At 39.0% G+C, this 22255-nt stretch overlaps 1 long non-coding RNA gene across 1 annotated transcript; it reads right to left on the bottom strand.

Annotated features, from left to right (window-relative positions):
• Positions 1-14011: 14011 nt before the first annotated feature.
• Positions 14012-19799, bottom strand: LOC133062874 (uncharacterized). The gene is made up of 2 exons (XR_009694254.1): positions 19669-19799; positions 14012-14407 (listed from the first exon to the last, which is right to left on the bottom strand). It is a non-coding gene; the product is annotated as an uncharacterized LOC133062874 (long non-coding RNA).
• Positions 19800-22255: the final 2456 nt, after the last annotated feature.

Here is a 22255-nt window from a genome sequence, read left to right as displayed (position 1 = left end):
ATATTACTCAGCCATTAAAAAGAATACATTTGAATAAGTTCTAATGAGGTGGATGAAACTGGAGCCTGTTATACACAGTGAAGTAAGCCAGAAAGAAAAACACGAATACAGTATACTAACACATATATATGGAATTTAGAAAGATGGTAACGATAACCCTATATGCAAGACAGAAAAAGAGACACAGATGTATAGAACAGACTTTGGGACTCTGTGGGAGAAGGCAAGGGTGGGATGATCTGAGAGAATAGTATTGAAACATGTATATTATCAATTGTGAAACAGATAGCCAGTCCAGATTTGATGCATGAGACAAGTGCTCAGGGCTGATGCACTAGGATGACCCAGAGGGATGGGATGGGGAGGGAGGTGGGAGGGGGGTTCAGGATGGGGAACACATGTAAATCCATGGCTGATTCATGTCAATGTATGGCAAAACCACTACAATATTGTAACGTAATTAGCCTCCAACTAATATAAATAAATGGAAAAAATAAAAAATAAAAAAATTTCTTAAAAATTGTGAGGAGGTAGCCAAGATTGTGGAGTAGGAAGACCCTGAACTCACCTCTTACCAAGGACCCATGAGAATTGCAACTACTTACAGAGCAACTGTCTATTTGAATGACCTGACTACTATCAGAAAAGATTTTTTTTTACAACTAAAGACATCAAGAAGGACCCACAATGAGACAGGTAGGAGGAATGGAGATGCAATATAGTCAGGACCCACACACCTGGGTGGGCAACTCACCAGAAATATCACAATCATAGAGGGCCTCTCCCAGAAGCACGAGGGCCCTCACCCCACTTTGGGCTCCCTAGCCCAAAGGTTGTGCACCTCTTGCCCCAGGAAAATGAGCCTCCAGAACATCTGGCTTTGAAAAACAGCAGGGCTTTATGTTGGGGAGGAGGTCAAGAGCTACAGGAAACAGAGACTCTGCTCTTCAGAGGGTGGGAAGGGACTTCCCTGGTGGTCCAGCGGCTACCAATGCAGGGGGCCAAGTTCAATCCCTGGTCAGAGAACTAGACCCCACATGCCTCAGCTGGAGTTCACATGCCATAGCTAAAGATCCCACAGGCTGTAACGAAGATCAAAGTTCCCATGTGCCTCAACTAAGACCCAGTTCAGCCAAATAAATAAATAATTTTTTTTTAAAAGTATGTACTAACTGTGGAAGGATCTTCATTGAGGATACTTCTCTCCAACCTGTTTATCTATATACATGCACATGTCTAAAATAATGTTCGTTGAATATTAATACTTGTTACTTCTGAGTGGTAAGATCTGGAGTCATTTTCTGCTTTTTAATGTTTGTATTTTTTTTTTTTTTTTTGTAATGAGCATGTACCATTAAAAAACAAACAGCGAGGTGATTAAATACTCCTAAAAAAAAAACCAGAATGTGCACAAAAATCTCACAAACCCCAGCACAGAACAGTAGTTTGAAAAGAGCCTGGGTCAGACCCACTGGCTGATCTTGGAGGGCCTCTGGGAGAGGCAGGAGGCAACTAGAACACCCCCTGGGAAAAGAGACATTGGTGACAGTCATTTTGGGGAGCTGGTTCTTCCACAATAACACTGGTGTGGCAAGTGCCATTTTGTAATCCTCCAGCCAGACCATTAGCACCAAGGCACCTGGCCCCACCCTCAGCAGCAGAAGCTGCCCAGGAACTCTGAGCCACACAGACAGCCTCAAGAGTAGGCTACCCCAGGCTCCAGAAAGCCCATATCCATTGCAGGAAGCATGACCTTGCAGCCAATCAGGTTGAGGGTCAGCCCCACCTACCAGAGCGCCCGCAGTAGTCAACCCCACCACAACAGGAGGGTGTGCCCAGCTCACAGGAGGCTACAAGAGCTCCCTGGTGGTTCAGATGGTAAAGAATCTGCCTGCAATGCAGGAGACCCGAGTTCAATCCTTGGGAAGTACCCCTGGAGAAGGAAACAGCAACCCACTCCAGTATTCTTGCCTGGAGAATTCCACGGGCAGAGGAGCTTGGTGGGCTACAGTCCATGGAGTCACAAAGAGCCAGACACAACTGAGTGCCTTGCACTTTTCACTGAGGCATACAGTTCTAATGACCAGAGGAACACACTGCTGAGTCCCATGGAGCTATAGGCCAAAGAATTATACTGGACTACTTTCTCATACCCTATAAACTCAAAATGGATTAAAGACTTAAATGTTCAGGTCTGAGAGTGAGAAAGGAGGGAAGGGGGCAGTGCACAACCATTAGCCATTAAGGATACAAGAGAAACTGGCTAAAATGTACTAGACCTGACCCAGCAGGAAATTCAACTTCCAGCAGACCTTGAACCTCCTTACACACTCGATGTAATACATGTTGTTGCCTTTTGTTGTTGTTGTTTAGTCACGGAATTGTGTCCAACTCTTTTGTGAACCCCACGTGCTGTAGTCCCCCAGGTTCCTCTGTCCATGGGGTTTCCCAGGCCAGAATACTGGAGTGGATTGCCATTCCCTCCTCCAGGGGATCTTCCTGACCCAGGGATCAAACCGTCTCCCACACTGGCGGCAGATTCTTTCCCGCGGAGCCACGAGGAAAGTCCCTGTAATCTGCGTGCGCACTCACAGCGTGAGCGAAATGACACGCCCACAGGCACCATGCCAGTGGTAAAAGGCAGACCACGAAAGGTCAAAAAGTGGGCGGTGGAAATCCCCACCCCGTCTCCAGAATAGTTAGAATATCCCTCCCACTTGATAGTGTATGAAACTACCCAGCCCATAAAAACTAACCACCCTTGTGGCCCAGTGATAAAGAATTTGCCTGCCAGTGCAGAAGACAAGGGTTCAGTCCCTGATCCAGGAAGATCCCACATGACATGGAGCAACTCAGCCCCTGCGGCACAACTACTGAGCCAACGCTCTAGAGCCCTGGAGTCACAGCTATGGAGCCCACGTGCTGCAACTGCTGAAACCCAGAGGCCCTAGAGCCCGTGCTCCACAAGAGAAGCCCCCGCAATGAGAAGCCCACGCACTGCAACTAGAGAGTATCTCCTGCTTGCTGCAACTGGAGAAAGCCTGTGCAGTGATGAAGACTCAGCAGAGCCACAAATACATATGTAAAATTATAAAGAAACAGAACCAAGCTAACCACCCTTTGTATCAGGGCCTTCTCAGATGGCCCACATTCCGCCTGTGGAATGTGTCCTTCTCTAAATAAACCTGCTTGCCCTATACTGTGGCCAGCTCTTGGGTTCTTTCCTGTGCAAAGCCAAGGACCTTCACTTGGCTGCTGGAGACTGGGACACATGGCCATCCTCTTGCACCCCACTGTCCTGCAACACACCCACTACTAGTAGATGTGCAAACCCAGCAGGCCTCTCAGGTCTCTCAGTTGTTATCTCTACCTTCTCCGAAAGATGGGGCGTTATTTGCCATCCCATTTGACACGTGAGCTAACCAAATACGAGAGCTGTCCAGGGTCACGAAACTTCGGGCTTGTTCTTTTCCTCATACTCTTGAAAGAGAAGACTCTGGTTTTGAAATATTTTGCAATATATGTGATAATGAGTTGTTCTCTGATCTGGGTGATGCAAGATAATTGTGAAACAGAGAAGACCTAAGCCCAGCCCATGGCCTGGAGCCAAATCGAGTCAACCCATGGATGTGGGAAAGTGAAAGCTGCTCAGTCATGTCTGACTCTGCAACCCCGTGGACTGTAGCCCGCCAGGCTCCTCTGTCCATGGTATTTCCCAGGCAAGAATACAGGAGTGGGTTGCCATTTCCTTCTCCAGGGGATCTTCCAGACCTAGGGATTGAACTCAGATCTTCTCCATTGCAGGTTGCTTGCTTCTTTACTGCTGAGCCACCAGCAGGTTCACGGATGTGGGAGTGAGGAATAAATGCAGTTTATCGTATAACAAGGAGGTTTTATGGTTGAATGCAGCCAACTGGTGCCTAACCTCACCTTCTACCATTTCCTTTTCTGCCCTACTTCCCTTGTATGCCAGTCATGCTCCTTTCTCTTCCTTCCTCAACTCTTTAGCCTGCAGCCTTTAGGCATACTCTGCTCAGTTCCCTCCATACCTGGGCACTTAGAAAGCAGGGAAGGGGCTATTTATTTCTCCATTCCCTATCTTAATTAGAAGATTTTGAGAAGGCTTATTAAAATTCTCTTATTGCAAAACTAAAAAAACAGAAGGGAGCTAGAGATAGGAAAATATGTTTAGATCCCCTATATCAATAATGTGAACATAGTTCACTAGCAATATCTATTTCACAGAGACATAACCAGCATTTCAATTTTTCAACATCCCCTGTAAACTGAGTAACAGGGGGTGGTATTCCTAAGACCCAATCACTCTTGAGTAAGAGGTGACAATGAAGTTGGTAGACTTACCAGGTGAGCCTCCAAAAGCACAACAAATAGTAACCAACTAACTGTACACTATCTTTAACAGCTTGCTTCCCCTCCGGCAGACAGTTAAAAAAATTGATTTGGACTAAGTGAGACAAAGAAGTGTAGCTTCTTTCCAATTCTTGGTTTAATAAAGGAAAATCTTGTGAGTTATAACTTAAGAGAAAAGTAGAACCAAGAGATGAGCTATATAGCTAAAAATATATGACTGATTTTACTTCCCAACTGGAAGTTATTGCTCCCTGCCATTAACTTTTACATTTTTCCTTCTACAATAATAATCCATTCATTCATTTACTGACTACTTATTTAGAAGCTATTATATGTTTACTAGAATTATGTTGTTGTTCAGTTGTGTTCATGTCCAATCCTTTGAGATCCCATGGACTGCAGTACATCAGGCTTTCTTGTCCTCCACTATCTCCCTGAATTTGCCCAAGTTCATGTCCACTGAGTCGGTGATACTATCTCACCATCTCATCCTCTGCCACCACGTTCTTTTGCCTTCGATCTTTCATCAGGGTCTTTCCCAATAAATAGACAGACGTTTACAGTGCTTAAAGTATGGTTGGTATCAGATGGATCTTTGTGCTTTTGAGGACTTTAGAAACGGCCCTTATCGCTTGAGTGTAGTGAAGAAGACAGGCCACAACCAGCTGTGCTTCCTTAGGACACATGCACACACACAGAAATAGTATGAGTTTTCTATTGTTGATATTATAAATTACCACAAATTGGTGACTTTAAGCAACACACACTTATTTTCTGACAGTTCTATAGGTTAGAATCACAACCTGGGACCTCCTGAACTAAAATCGAACTGTTCATTTTGGAGGCTCTAGGGAAGAGTTTGATTCCTTACCTTTTTCAGCTACCAGAGGCTGCAGGAATTCTTTGGCTCATGGAACCCTTCTTCTTCCTACATCTTCAAAGCCAGCATCCCTGCATCTCTCTGACCATTCTTCCACAGTCACATCTCTTTCTGACCAAATCTGAGAAGTTCAGTTCAGTTCAGTCACTCAGTCGTGTCCGACTCTTTGCGACCCCATGGACTGCAGCATGCCAGGCCTTCCTGTCCATCACCAGTTCCCAGAGTTTACTCAAACTCATGTGGATTGAGTTGGTGATGCCATCCAACCATCTCATCATCTGTCATTCCTTTCTCATCCCACCTTCAATCTTTCCCAGCATCAGGGTCTTTTCCAATGAGTCAGTCCTTTGCATCAGGTGGCCAAACTACTGAAGTTTCAGCTTCAGCATCAGTCCTTCCAATGAATATTCAGGACTTATCTCCTTTAGGATGGACTGGTTGGATCTCCTTGCAGTCCAAGGGACTCTCAAGAGTCTTCTCAAATACCACAGTTCAAAAACATCAATTCTTTGGTGCTCAGCTTTCTTTATAGTCCAACTCTCACATCCATACATGACTACTGGAAAAACCATAGCTTTGACTAGATGGACCTTTGTTGGCAAAGTAATGTCTCTGCTTTTTAATATGCTGTCTAGGTTGGTCATGGCTTTTCTTCCAAGGAGCAAGCGTCTTTTAATTTCATGGCTGCAGTCACCAACTGCAGTGATTTTGGAGCCCCAGAAAATAAAGTCAGCCACTGTTTCCACTGTTTCCCCCATCTATTTGCCATTAAGTGATGAGACCAGATGCCATGATCTTAGTTTTCTGAATGTTGAGTTTTAAGCCAACTTTTTCACTCTCCTCTTTCACTTTCATCAAGAGGCTCTTTAGTCCTTCTTCACTTTCTGCCATAAGGGTGGTGTTATCTGCATATTTGAAGTTATTGATATTTCTCCAGGCAATCTTGATTCCTGTTTGTGCTTCTTCCAGCCCAGTGTTTCTCATGATGTACTCTGCATATAAGTTAAATAAGCAGGGTGACCATATATAGCCTTGACATACTCCTTTCCCAATTTGGAACCAGTGTGTTGTTCCATATCCAGTTCTAACTGTTGTTTCCTGACCTGCATACAGGTTTCTCAAGAGGCAGGTCAGGTGGTCTGGTATTCCCATCTCTTGAAGAATTTTCCACAGTTTGTTGTGATCCACACAGTCAAAGGCTTTGGCATAGTCAATAAAGCAGATGTTTTTCTGGAACTCTCTTGCTTTTTCGATGACCCAACGGATGTTGGCCATTTGATCTCTGGTTCCTCTGCCTTTTTTAAATCCAGTTTGAACATCTGAAAACTCACAGTTCACATATTGCTGAAGCCTGGCTTGGAGAATTTTGAGCATTACTTTACTAGCGTGTGAGATGAGTGCAATTGTGCAGTAGTTTGAACATTCTTTGGCATTGCCTTTCTTTGTGATTGGAATGAATACCGACCTTTTCCAGTCCTGTGGCCACTGCTGAGTTTTCCAAATTTGCTGGCATATTGAATGTAGCACTTTCACAGCATCACCTTTTAGGATTTGAAATAGCTCAACAGGAATTCTATCACCTTCACTAGCTTTGTTCATAGTGATGCTTCCTAAGGCCCACTTGACTTCGCATTCCAGGATGTCTGGCTCTAGGTGAGTGATGACACCGTAGTGATTATCTGGGTCATGAAGATCACTTTTGTATAGTTCCTCTGTGTATTCTTGCCATCTATTCTTAATGTCTTCTGCTTCTGTTAGGTCCATACCATTTCTGTCCTTTATTTTGCCCATCTTTGCATGAAATGTTCCTTTGGTATCTCTAATTTTCTTGAAGAGATCTCTAGTCTATTTCTCTAGTCTATCCCATTGTAATGTTTTCCTCTATTTCTTTGCATTGATCTGAGGAAGGCTTTCTCATCTCTCCTTGCTATTCTTTGGAACACTGCATTCAAATGGGTATATCTTTACTTTTCTCCTCTGCCTTTTGCTTCTCTTCTTTTCATAGTTGTTTGCAAGGCCTCCTCAGACAACTGTTTTGCCTTTTTGCATTTCTTTTTCTTGGCGATGATCACTGCCTCCTGTACAATGTCACGAACCTCTGTCCATAGTTCTTCAGACACTCTATCAGATCTAATCCCTTGAATATATTTGTCATTTTCACTGTATAGTTGTAAGGGATTTGATTTAGGTCATACCAGAATGGTGTAGTAGTTTTCCCTACTTTCTTCAACTTAAGTCTGAATTTGACAATAAGGAGTTCAAGATCTGAGCCACAGTCAGCTCCTGGTCTTGTTTTTGTTGACTGTATAGAGCTTCTCCATCTTTGGCTGCAAAGAAAATAATCAATCTGATTTCGGTATTCACCATCTGGTGGTGTCCATGTTTAGAGTCTTCTCTTGTGTTGTTGGAAGAGATTGTTTGCTATGACTAGTGCTTTCTCTTGGCAAAATTCTATTAGCCTTTGCCCTGCTTCATTCTGTACTCCAAGGCCAAATTTGCCCATAACTCCAGTTATTTCTTGACTTCCTACTTTTGCATTCCAGTCACCAATAATGAAAAGGATATCTTTTTTGGGTATTAGTTCTAGAAGGTCTTCATAGAACCATTCAACTTCAGCTTCTTCAGCATTATTGGTCAGGGCATAAACTTGGATTACAGTGATACTGAATGGTTTGCCTTGGAAACGAACAGAGATCATACTGCTGTGTTTGAGATTGCATCCAAGTACTGCATTTCGGACTCTTGTGTTGACTATGATGGCTACTCCATTTCTTCTAAGGGATTCTTGCCCACAGTAGTAGATATAATGTTCATCTGAGTTAAATTCACCCATTCCAGTCCATTTTAGTTCGCTGATTCCTAAAATGTCAATGTTCACTCTTGCCATCTCCTGTTTGACCACCTCCAATTTGCCTTGATTCATGGACCTAACATTCAAGGTTCCTATGCAATGTTGCTCTTTACAGCATCAGGCTTTACTTCCATCTCCGGTCACATCCACAACTGGGTATTGTTTTTGCTTTGGCTCCATCTCTTCATTCTTTCTGGAGTTATTTCTCCACTGATCTCCAGGAGCATATTGGGCACCTACCAACCTGGGGAGTTCATCTTTCAGTGTCCTATCTTTTTGCCATCTCATATTGTTCATGGGACTTTCAAGACAAGAATATTGAAGTGGTCCCTTCTCCAGTGGACCATGTTGAAAGGTTCTATAATTTTAAGGAACTATGTTTAGATTAGGCCCTCTAATCTTCCTCCTCTCAAAATCCTTAATTCTTAAACTTAGCATCATACAACCTGTGTTTCTGATAATTTCCTTTGCTGTGCTGAAGCATTTCTGTTTGATGTAGTCTCATTTGTTTATTTTTGCTTTTGTTTCCCTTGCTTGAGGTGACACATCCCCCCAAAATATTAAGACCAATGTGAAAGAGTACACATGTCTATGTTTTCTTCTAGAAGTCTTATGGTTCTGTTGTAGGAAAATTGGGCACAAGAGAATGTTCATGTCCCAGGTCTCAGAGGAGTTCCTGGGGTGGGCCACCAAGAGAGGATCTGTGGCTTCATGCAGAAAAGATTTCAAGAATGGGCCACAGCAAAACGAAAGCAAGTTTATTTAGCTCATGTCCAAATGTGTTTCCCAACACTAATGAGCAATTAAATTAATTCAGTCTTGACACTACTGGAGATAGCATCAGATCCCACAGGCTAAGTCCCACAAGACTGTCCCCACTTCAGGCACCAAATGCAAATCCAGGTTGTAAGTGTACTTCTGACTGACTGGTTATAAAACTGGACGTTCCTGCTGAAACAGGAGGATGATGGTAAGTTCAGGCTGAGCACAATGCTGGAACACCATTCTGTTATCTCACCACCAGAAGATCAGAGGGAAGTCACACACACCCTGCAGCCACCAACCCAAATTTTGCCTGTAAGACTTCTCTCCAAAAAACATTAGGGAGTTCAGGTTTTTTTTAGCAAAAGCACCCATTTTCCTTGTACGCCCCTTGAAAGAAGCCTTTCTCTACTCCAAACTCAGAAAACCTGCATTCAGTGACAAAACTTTTTAAAACTATGATACCGCTAAGTCACACACCACATACCTTCTTATACCTCTGAAAGTTTCAAACATACATATGTGAAAGATTTATCACGTTGAGAACACCTTGATGAACAGGAAAAGCAAAACAAAAGGTAGGATTACATGGGAAAAAAGCTTAAGTCATCTTCAAAAATGGTATCTAGCTAACTTGACAAAGAACTACTAGACAAGAGTAGCTAAAAACAGATGTAGTCAGCAGCTAGATTCATCATAAATAAAGAAATCATCAGAAACATGTGTAAATCAAGTCAATTTAGGCAACATTCCACTTTCTGAATACCAGAAGGGAGGAAAAAAATGTAATAATCCTAATGGTGAAATAGCTTCTTCTCGGAGCACAAAGCAAGTTGTCTTGAGAATTCCCTGGTGCTCCAGTGTGTAAAACCCCACGTTCCCAATGCAGGGGGCCTGGGTTCAACCCTCGGTCAGGGAACTAGACCCCACATGACGCAGCTAAGAGTTGGCATGCCACAACAAAAAGATTCCATGGGCTGCAACTAAGACCTGGCCAGCCAAATAAATAAATAAATGTTTTGTTTTTAAAAAAGGAAGTGATCTTTATAGCTTGACACAAAGCAAAACAATGCTCTTGGTTTCAGCATTATCTGAATTAAATGAAATTCAGTGGGAAAGAAAAAATGTGGATGCAAATGACAATAGCTCTTTGACATCAACTGTCTAAAAATAAAACTTTGAAAATGTAGTTTTTGTTGGGGAGAAACCTTTTCACAAAACATGAGTACTTCCTAGGGCCCTGTTTTCTATTCAAATCCATACACTGTCGCTTAGACATTTTTTTCCTTCAGCATCACCAGGTAACGACATTTGGCACCTTATAATATCTGCATATATGTATGTGTGTTTAATGAAGATAGGAAGGAATACTTACTCTTTTTCTAAGTTTTGTAACAAAGGTCTCTTTTTGGTTTGAATCTGTAGAGACCAAAGGGCTCAATTTTAATATTTTCACAAGTTCCTGAAATACTGCTCAATCATCACTTCATGAATGAAATATTTTAATCATTTAAATGGAAATGTGAAAAAGATGATTTCCAAAACTAAGAATACATATTATTCATAAAAAGCAACAAAAATAATTTTTGGACAAGATTGTAATTTTTGAGTGTGGTTTCCAAGTATATAGAAGATACGGTTTAAAATGTTGAACACTAACATTTTTCTACTTTACTTTCAAAAAGTTAACTGATACTGAAAATATACATACCATTATTTTAATAGTTATTTATCCTGTTTTGATAACTTCCTTGATGTTTTAGGGGTGGTCAAAGTTGGAGATCTCAGAGTTAATCCATTCATTCTTTTCATCATGAAATGAAAACTTTGGGACACCAAGATAGAGACTAAAAAAAGAAGTCTGTAGGTTCTTTATTCCTTATTTAATATAGATTCAAACACTATCAGATGATCTGTTTTACCTTCTCAAAGTGGAAGTAGTCCATAGTTTAAGTGATCCTGAACTCCTGATCTGGGGCTGCTCAACTAGCAGATGGTAAATTTGACACACAGCTAAAATGGGATGAGATATTCTGACCCTTTCCATATCCCAGGGAATGTACTAAGGATCCATGCTTAGTTATAACTGTGCCCTTGTTGAAATCTCATTTCAACTCTCACCTGATTTGAGATACAAGTGTCCTCTTAATCTAACTTAGGGAGATTTTTAATAAGTCAAACCTAAGAGGTTCAATTGGGGAATCAGTGAACATTAGTCAATACCTTTTACAGTGAGTATAAACCCTGTTTTATAGTAAAAGGAAATGGTGAACTTGGTTTACCTTGGAGCTAAATATCATTGCTGTAAATTTTTAATCTCTTCTATTTCTAATGAGATGAAGAAATACATATGGAGGTAGCCATATTTTCAGATCTCACTGGCACAATATCACAAAAAATCCCACTCGCCCCTCATTTATCAATGATAGTAAACAACGTATTCTGTTAACCTAGTTTCAAAATAAACATAAAAGCAAAAAACCAGAGTCCATACTACATTGTAATCTGCTTTTGTACTTAAAATAGTAAATATTTTTCCAAGTCATATTCTCTATATAATTTTCAATGGCTTGACAGATTCCAAGTATAGATATATCATAGATTCTAAACATTTGGGGCTTCCCTTGTAGCTCAGTTGGTAAAGAATCTGCCTGCAGTACAGGAGACCTGGGTTTGATACCTGGGTGGGGAAGAGCCCCTGCAGAAGGAAATGGCAACCCACTCTAGTATACTTGCCTGGAAAATCTCATGACACAGGAGACTGGGTGGGCTGCAGTCCACGGGGTCGCAAAGAGTCAGGCACGACCAGCAACTAACACTTCCTTACTTACTTAAACAACATTTTATTCTTGGGTATTTAGGTTGTTTCAGGTATTTAGCTATTAATATAAATAAAGCTGAAACAAGCACTAGCATATTTTTATACACATCTCCAATTATTCTGTTAAATTCTTAGAAATGCAATTATTGAGATGTTGCGAATATTTTTTTCCAATCTTTAACTTTTTTTAAGTGTATTTTGATGAAGAAGTTCTTAATTTTGATGAAATACAATTTATCATTTTTTTGTTTTTTCTTATTTAAAAAATCTTTACATTATCCAAGAGCACAATTTGTCTTGTTTTATTCTAGTTTTCTCTCTTATGTTTAGATTTTCAAGTTAATCTTTGTGTATATCATGAGGCTAGGAATGACTCATCATTTTGCATATGGATACCCAACTGTTTCAGAATCATTTGTTGAAAAGATTATTTTTGCCTATGATTTACTCTGGCACTTTTTTGAAAGTCACTAGATGTTACATCATGTGCACACCTCCATTTTGTTTTGTCTCCTTAATTTCTCATTTTGTTAAAATTACATGTAGGGTACTGTAGTTTTAAAGTTTTGCGAATTCCCTGGTAGTCCAGTGCTTAGGACTTGGCACTTTCAATCCCTGGTCGGGGAACTAAGATTCTGCAAAGTCATGCAGCACGGCTAAAATTTTTTAAAAACTAAAGTCTTAAAATCAGATAGTGCAATTCCCATTGTTCTTATTTTGGCTACTCTAGAGCCTTTGTATTTGCATATAAGTTTTAGCCTGTTGAACTACAGATAGATCAATACACCAATTTGAGAAGAGGTGAAATCTTAACAATATTGTCTTCCAATCCTTGAACATGGTATCTTTCTCATTATTTAGGTATTCTTTAGTTTCTCTCAGCAATTTCAGAATACAGGTCTTGAACATACTTTGCTAAATATATCCTTCAGTATTTCATGTTTACTGGTGCTATTGACATGGTTTTTGTTTCTTAACTACAATTTACAATTATTGTTGCTATCATGAGCATTTTTAAGGTTCTTGGTAAACATTGTCCTTTATGAAGGTCATACCAGTTTGTATATCTAACAAAATATGAGAATGCTTGTCTGACCACACTTTTCTAAGTACTTATCTCATTTAAAACTTTTTTCCTCCCAGATACAATTTTCTCTTCTTGGGAAGATTTATCATTGGATCTCACCCACAGAAAGTTTGATCATATACCTTGGTTTATAGCACATCATCATCACTGTTCTTTTCATTTAGTATCTTTTTACCTCATTTCCTGCTCCTGTTCTCTCTACTTTTTGCTCTATGGGCAACCTTCTTCTTGTCCTTAGGAAACCATCCTATATTTAACATGTTTTTGACTATTTTCTTTAAAACATTTTTGTGTCCATGTATATTAAATGTATACAAATGGTATTATATTATAGACTTCATTATTACTTTCACTAAACACTGCATTTTTTAAAATATATGCATATGTGGTCAGTATATGTAGTCCTTTGCTTCTGTGTAATGCACAGAACTCTCTCTGTGTTTCCACTATATTTTACCTATTCCCCCACCTCCCCAAAGGGATTAAGAATCCTAGGTTCCGACTCCCCTGGTAGTGCAGTGGCTAAGACTCTGTGCTGCCAATGCGGCAGGGCCGGGTTCAATGCCTGGTCAGGGAACTAGATCCCACATGCCATAACCGAGAGTTTGTGTGCTGTAACTGAGACTCTGTACAGCCAATAAATACATTTAAAAAAAAAAAAAAAAGAAGAATCCCAGATTCACTCTAAACTACTGCCAAAAAAACCCCAAAAATGAGATCAATATCCTTGTTTTTGTTTCTTTGGAGACCTGTTTAAGACTTCTTGAGGACAAATACCCAGAAACAATTTATTAATAATATCTATATTCATTTAACTAAATTCTGCCAGATTGCTCTCCAAAATGGTTCTACCACTTTATACTCTCAGCACCAGTGTATGTATACCCTCATCCCTATTAACACTTGACATTATCCATCCTTCTGCTTGTTAGTCTGCTAAGTAGAGAGAGATTATACTGTTGCTTTAATATGAACCCTTCCGATTACTAATGAGTTTGAGCATATCTTTCTGTTTTATGAGCATGATTATAACATTTTTCTATTGGTAACTTGTTTTGTTTTGTTTTTTTGATGATCTAGGTATTTCTTATCGTACTGTAGGTCCTAGTTCCTTGTTGGATTTAGACATGAAAATATATTCTCCAATACTGCCATCTACTATAAATTAACAAAATCTTTTTTCTCAGGACTTTTTTCCAGTGATCTGTTGTTGAATAATGAAGCACTCAAAACCTCACAAGCTGAAAACAAATATTTTATTTTGCTCAATATTTTGGGGGTCAAAAACTGGGAGAGGCACCACTGGGTGGTTCTCCTAATTTCCACAGCAACAGCCAAGGCAGCTGGGGCTGGAGAATCCATTTCCAGAATGGCTGCTTCACTTACACTTCACTTCTTCTGGTTCCGTGGTGCTCCTCCACCTCTCTACTCGCTGTCTCATCTTCCAGGGTCTCTTCTCACGCTCTTGGGCTTCTTATAACATACAGATCTCAGAGAACTGTATCTTTTACTTAGTGACTGGCTTCCAAGAAGCAGGAAGCAGGAGCTGTCAGGCAAGTTAACAGCAACACCTGGAAATGCACATCATCACCTCTACCATGGGTTTCCTGGTGGCTCAGACAGTCAAGAATCCACCTGCAATGAGGGGGGGGGGGGGGGGCTGGGTTTAATCCCCGGGTTGTGAAGTTCCATTGGAGGAGGGCATGGCAACCCACTCCAGTATTCTTGCTGGAGAATCCCCATGGACAGAGGAGCCTGGTGGGCTACAGTCCAAGGGGTCGCACAGAGTCGGACACGACTGAGCGACTCAGCACAGCACCTCTACCATATTCTCTTGCCCAAATTTAAGGAAGTGGAGAGATGCCACCCTCTGATGACACTCTTAATATGATGTTGCAGAACACGTGAGCTGGGAGATACTGTTGTGGCCAACTTTGGAAAAGAGAGTCTGCCACATTTTTCTTTTGTGAATTATCAAACCATGGCTTAGTCCTTCCATCTTTTCCAATTGATTTATAAAAACTTTTTATATTACATATCTCAAAATGTTTCATTTATAGAAATTATGTTTCTTACAAGTTTTTCTCCTCAGGTAGAAGAATATAAGACAGTTTCATTTGCTTCACTGTTAAGTTTCCTTCTAAAAATGTTTTATTAGGATGAGAAAATTACTTAACACTATGTATCTCAAAAAACTAATGATATATATTACAAGCTCTCATCCATTTCACAGATTTCTTTAAATTAACCCCATAATATTAAAAATTTAAATTATATGGAACAATTATAACGAGTGGCACAAAAAGTTTAAAATTACTGATGTCTACATTTTGGCTTTCTAATACAATGGGCCTTTTATTTCTCATCATAAACTAAACATACTTTACATCTTTGGTTAACACTAAAATAAAAAGGAAAAAGTTGGCCACTCTTTTAAAACAACTTCAATGACAATACGGTCCTCACTCCCTCAAAAAGACTTCTTTAAAAACAATTTAAAACCCAGAAACATATATTAGAGAGTTTAAAAAAACAAACTACAAAAGCAGTTTACAAATATAATTGTTTTTGGTTAGTAAAGACACACAGAACTGTTTTCTTCTATCTTGTGAATTTAAGGACTTCTAATATTTTCTTAATAATACTTTTCAAAAATATGTATTTCATGAGAGTATCAGGCAAGAAGTAACACTGCCTTCAAGTGAAACTTGTCTGAAAATGACAAGTCATTCGTCTCTTCATTAACTAAATACTGCTAATAATAGAAAAGCAAACTAAGCTATATACCCTGGATTTTTTTAGATGACAAATTCTGGCACTTTGTGCTAAGGTTTAAGGTAATTATTAACTCATTTTTCCCTACCACACAGAAATATAATATGCATAGCATTTTAATTATAAAACTGTAACATGACAAGAATCCTTTATTTTTTTTTTTTATTAAGAATCCTTTATTAAGAAAATGTCCTTATCACAAATATTTCAGATCAAAAAAATGGTTTTAAAAGTTGAAGCACATTAACTTGGAAAAACAAATTCCAAACTAAACAAAAATGTCATTTAAGTTCTAGAACCACAAAGGCACACTAAGAAAGTCAAACAAAAATAAGGAAGGGAGAGGACACAGCAAAATGATCTCTTAAGGTCTTCTGAACCTTTTTAAGATACAGCTAGAATCCTTTAAGTGGCAGGATATATGCTAATGATCTTGCTCTCTTTCAGATGGAAATGAATTAATGTCTTTTACTTTAGATGTAGTATTTTGAAGTAACTGTTGGTTAGCTGAGTCTTGCCCATAAAAATCATATGACTAATACTCTAACTTCAAACAATGAGGCCCATCAGAGCAAAAATAACATATGTTATCCAACAAATATATGCAGAAAAAAATCAGAAAATAAAATCGAGAAGCATGGAAAACATTTAAACACTTTTCCTCTTTCTCCCGGAAAGGGGGAGGTGAGGGGTGCCAATACACTCTGCGTGCTGTGCTGCACTCAGTCACTCAGTCGTGTCTGACTCTGTGACCCCATGGACTGTAGCCCACCAGGCTCCTCTGTCCATGCGACATTTCAGGCAAGAATATTGGAGTGGGTTGCCATTTCCTCCTCCAGGGGATCTTCTCCACCCAGGGGTCACACTTGCGTCTCCTGCATCTCCTACACTAGCAGATTCTTTACCACTGAGCCACCTGGGAAGCCCATGGTTAACTGTACTGCAATTTAAAAACGTATGAAACTTAAGAAGACAAAATACACATACAAGTGCACAAAGTACACTCAACAATTCCTCCTCTTCAAACAATGTAAGCAAAAAACAAGGGCCAAATTCTGAACGAGTGATTTACTGTCTTGTATATCCAGTTTTACCACTCACCAATGTTCACAGATACAGAAACACATTAATAAGAGATGCTTACTTTCAGCAAAGTGAACAATTAAATATAGGGAAATGGAATTAGAAAGGACTTAAGTAAAAGCTTCAAATAGATACTCCTACTCCTCCCCCCAAAAATGTTTCCAAATTTTGGCTATAATCTAAAATGAAAACAATTTTTTGTTATCTCCCAAATTCTACTGCTGCATAGGTCAGAGATATTGCAGGTTCAGCTCCAGGACACCACAATAAAACAAATATCTCAATAAAGCAAGTGATGCAAATTTTGGGGTTTCTCCAGGCATATAAAAGTAATGTTTACACTATGGTGTAGTCTGTTAAGTGTGCAATAGCATTATGCCTAAAAAAACAACATACAGACCTATAACTAAAAATGTTTAATTGGGACTTCCCTGGTGGTCCAGTGGTTAAGACTCCATGCTTCCACTGTAGGGGGCGCAGGTTCAATCCCCGGCCTGGGAACCAAGACGCTGCATGCCACAAGGTGTGGCCAAAAAAGAAAAAAATTTTTTTCAATTGCTAAAAAATGCTACCCTTCATGTGAAACTTCAGCAAGTCACAGCAGTAACATCAAAGATCACTGATCACTGATCATAACAAATATAATAATAATGAAAAAGTTTGAAATAGTGTGAGAATTACAAAATATGAGACACAAAGACACAAAGTAAGCAAATGCTATTGGAAAAATGGTACTGACGCTTCACAAACCTTCAATTTGCAAAAATAAACAAATAACATGCAAAAGCTGCAAAGTGCAACAAAGTAAAGCACAATAAAACAAAGTATGCCATACCTGAAACTAAGTTTGTGTCTCTTTTTTGAATGAACACCAGAAACAAAGGCTTTCACTTATTAAGGCCTAAGTCAAGAAAGTTACCCTTTGGCTTATGTCTCATTGAAAGAAGTTTCACCAAACCCATGCAAACCTAAATTTCAAAAGGACAGCTTTTGACACATCTACGCAATACAAAACCTTAGGGATTATCTTCCCCACTAGGCACTGGATTTTAATATATTTTTTTCTGAAACTACTGTTGACTTTATGTTTTACAAAACATATTTTACACCAGGAGCAGACACCAGGAGCAGAACTAGAGTAGTACAGATGGGAACCAGGGTACAAAATAAAGAACTCAGGGGCCAAATGTTACAATTCTTGGGTATAAACTCCTCCCATTTAGTGAAGAAGTGTGTCCACTAGTTAAATCTCCCAAGAACCAGGGTTCTTTGCAAATGCATTAAGCTTATCTCTAAACTTACATACACCCATCCACTCTCAGAGCACCTTCTTATGAACTGTTTGTTCTGCTTAACTCAAGTCTGAGGTAGCCTGGCAGTTTAAAACTTATGTATCTTTTTTCAAAGAAAATCGTGCTTGGTTTTGACTAATTCTGAGTGATTCTACAAATCTATAACTTCCAGCTATCCAGTTTTCCTAAGATACAAAACTCACTCATTATACTATTAAATCACCAAAACATAAGCAATATGGACAATACAGATCATTTAGAAATAAGTGTCTCAATCTTTTTACAAGTGGAAAGTTAGCTAATATTCTGAGACACACTGGGGTGAGGTCAGAGGAAAGGAAAAGGCTTTATGGATTACAAAACACACATTACATGAGCGGCAGAACTGAAGTTACCTGATTAGCAAGCCAACAATATCAGTCTGCCAATTTAAACCTGAAATCATGCTTCAAAAGAAACACACATACAAACCCATCTAGCTCTGCTCCTCCTTTTTCCACCATTAGTATCTCTCAACTAGTCAAGCACTGAGCAAACTCAGACAAGAGCGAAGTTATGAAAATCCACTTCATCACAAAACAGCAAAGGGCTTTTCCATTATACATGAAGTGGTGTAACGTACTGACACAGAAACCGGTTTCAGATGCTTTCAGTTACACCAAGAAAAAAAAAAGGAACATACTTTCTTACTTTCTCCGTAAATAATTTCTGTAACATGGCCTACCACTCCAATCTAAAAACTGATACCTGACTTCTAAAGCATCTACTGTACGTTACTGGAAACCCCCTACTTCACCAAACTTGAAAGAACTTCCTAGACACCAGAAATAGTGAGGTCCAAGTTTGCACAGTAGGTAAGGCAGATGATGACCTGCTTAGCAATCTGGTGTTATCCTGAGATGTTAATAGGTGCAGTTAAATGGCAGTGCAGTGTCTCCTTTTGCCCTGATACTGAGAAAACACCCAATAACAAAGGTCAAACTGTCCCAACATGCACAGGAATCTTATGAGCCAAGAGTAACATTAACACAAGGAAAAGTAAATCTGATTCCCATAAAACTTTCCTAACAACTTCAGAGCACCAGAGGAGCCACAGGGGCTTGCTTCCTAGAACTAAAGGAACTTGTGATACTGGCATTTGCTTTATATCCATTTTTGCACACAATTCCTTCCTACAAACAACTGCAAAACACTCCTCCGAAGGCTTCAAAGATTTAACATCACATTCAAGCCAACAGAAAAGCATTTCACAAGCAGGAACGGCCGGCCACCGCCTCACAGCATTAGCAAACAAGGGCAAAGTTCACAACAAGCAAGAGACAGTGAATCACACATTCACCAACGACAGACTCACAACTCGTGCAACTTCTTACACCTAAAACAAAAGAGACAACACCCAAGCTACTGCCGTCCACCCTTTCCAAAATCCCAGCTCGTGCATAAATCCCACCAGACCACGAAAACGAGCCCAACCTAACCCCAAACAGGGTCGTAAGCATCAACGAGTACCAGGACAGAGTGGAACGCTATAAGAAAGAGGGGAGGGGCGCAGGCACAAACCACAACAAAATAAAGCAGACTCTGAAACTTTCAGGCGCTAGCCACAGAGAAATTTCAAAGGCAGGCCAAACGGCCAGGGTCCTAAAGGTTTGGGCCCCCCTCACAGAGCCTGTAGCCGCCAAAGGCCCCCCTGGCCAATCTAACCAGAGTAGGCCACCAAATTAACCCGTCAGACCGCTCTCCTACCTCCCAAACACACAACTAACAGGCCCTTGGCAACCTGGGGGCTGCTGGGGGCCCTCTAACGATTCAGAGAGCCCCCCAAGCCGTCCGGAACAGCAGAAGCTCCAAACTCCTGCCTCGGCGGCGGCCATCACAACAAGAAAGCGAACTTTTACGACAACTCCCACAATGCCTGCGGCCTACAACTCCCAGAGTGCACCGGGCGGCGCCATGGTTAACCCTGTCGTGGCGCCGGGACTCCTGCTCTCCTACCCATCCCAACTCCTAGTTGGACCTACTTTTACTCTCACAATCTAAAACTAACTTTGGAAGTTTTGTCAAGCAGCTACAGTTATACTATCTCAGCGCCTTCTTTTATGACACAAACAACGCCAACTGCCCAGAAAATTATCCCTGACAGAGAACTTTTTGTTATCTCCAGAGCTCTCCTCACAGTGCCAAATGTTTTGTCAATCAAGGGGGCACTTAACGTCAATTAATCTTCCCCTTCGCTATAACTTTCTGGCGTTTTTCTAAATTATTATAGCCTAGAGGTTTTGGTACTCAACTTTATTAGTTTAAAACCTGTTTCCGAAGTTTTGGGAAGCAACAAGAAAGACTAGCCTATAACTGGCCACATATGTTCTACATCTCTCTATTTTATAAAGACGAATTTCCTCAAATATTTGACTAAGAAAATTCATGCAAGTCTAAGTAAGTCCTAATAAGACAAAATTAGTTATGGGCAATATATCTTTTAAACTTCAAGGTAATTTTTTTTAAGGGAAAACCTTATATGCCAACATACTTTGCTTTCCCTTTTCTATATTGATAATCAGATTACAGCATAAACCATTGCTTTATTTCTTTCTGACTTTAAAATATCAGCAAACAACAGGTAAAGAAACATTTTAATATAATTTGAAAAATAAATGAAGATTTCATTCTTTCAGAAAACTGCACAGCAAATCTTTTACTCACGAAAAAACTCCTTCAAAGTCTTTCTCATTTTAATTAAAAATGAGGTTTAAAATACATTTCGTTTAAGTATATTGCCCATAATTTCAGAAAAAAATGACAATCACATCTAGAGATCACTGTGTTATCAATATTAATTAAATGCCTAAGCTGTAGTTAACAGAAAGGAACCTGCTCAGACCTGTAACTGACTGACAGACAAAATAATTGCTTGGTATTTGATGCGTGCAGTAAAACAACAGCTAGAATTCTCCCAAAGTATCTGCCATTTTTCTCATACCCAAATATAAAATAAAATGTACACAATATCTGATTTTTTCATTGAAACATTTTGCCATTTGAAGGGGCATTCAAAATCTATCATGAATTTCGAATCACAAAACTTAGAAATCCTAATACATAAACAAAAACCCAAAGCCTTGTTGTTAAGATAGGTCCTCAGCAAAACTATTCTACAATCTTCTATTTTAAACGTGTCTCTTCATATTACATTTAGCTTACTAGTAAAGGTTTTGGTCTAGTAAACTTCAGTGAGAAAATACTTATCCATTTATTTTTTCACTTGTGTCACACTATGTTGTTTCATTAACAACTGAGATAAATGCTACATAACAAGACATAAAAAATTATACATACATAGATATTATGAAGTTTAGTTCATTATACTATTTTAGCTTCTGTATTTTTCTAATTTTCACTTAACACTTTAGTTAGAATTTAACTAGAAGAAGTTGCATTTTTTTCTCCTATTTTTAATAGCTGCCAGACTATAAGAATTTAATGCATATTTTATATATTACTCTCCTGATGTTAAAATATATGATTCATAAGAAAGACTCAAAATCAAGTCAGAAATGAAACTTATCTCCTCGTATATGTATTACATGCTTACAGCTCTCTACTCAGTGCTATGAGGTCATATTTTCCATTAGGAGGTTAGTCATTTTTTCTTTTCTTTTATCCTTTAAAATACGAGATTTTAAAATTGGTACATTAGAAAGACTCATTTAAAGATTACAATAGAAGTAATTTTGTTTTTTTTCAGGTTACCATAGTTCTTCTTTTAAAAATAACTTAGCAGTTTAGTATATCCTAATTAAGTAATTCAAGTAAGTCTTAACCTATATACTTAATATTAACATGAGTTTCTTCCTAAGGAGGAAACAAATATATTCTAGAAATAAATTCTTCAAATTCCTACCAAAAATTCAGTATTTTTCTCCCAAAGTTTTTAGGTTCTGTTTTTTCACATGAATTTTTTACGTGTATTTCTTAAAAACCTAAATATCTATACTGTAATTTTTAAAATATCCACATGTAACTATATTAACCTATTTAAAATTAGGAGAAATCTTGTTTATTCTTGAGAATATATGTTAATAGAAGTCAAACATTGCAATCTATTTCTTTTTCCAAATGTGGTATTGGTGACAAAGCTAGAATGTACAGATTGCAGATCTTACAACAGATTCTACATATAATTTCAGTGACTACTTCTTTTATTCTTTTAACCCATAAAATACTTCAAAGCATCTCTAAATGTTTAGACATTTTAACTGCATTTTTAGTTTATCTACCTTAAAACATCTGATTTTCATATATGTAATTTATACTGTTCATACACATAAACTGT

The sequence above is a fragment of the Dama dama genome, chromosome 1, assembly GCF_033118175.1.
Source record: "Dama dama isolate Ldn47 chromosome 1, ASM3311817v1, whole genome shotgun sequence".
Lineage (NCBI taxonomy): Eukaryota > Metazoa > Chordata > Mammalia > Artiodactyla > Cervidae > Dama > Dama dama.
This window is presented reverse-complemented; position numbering and strand designations above follow the sequence as displayed.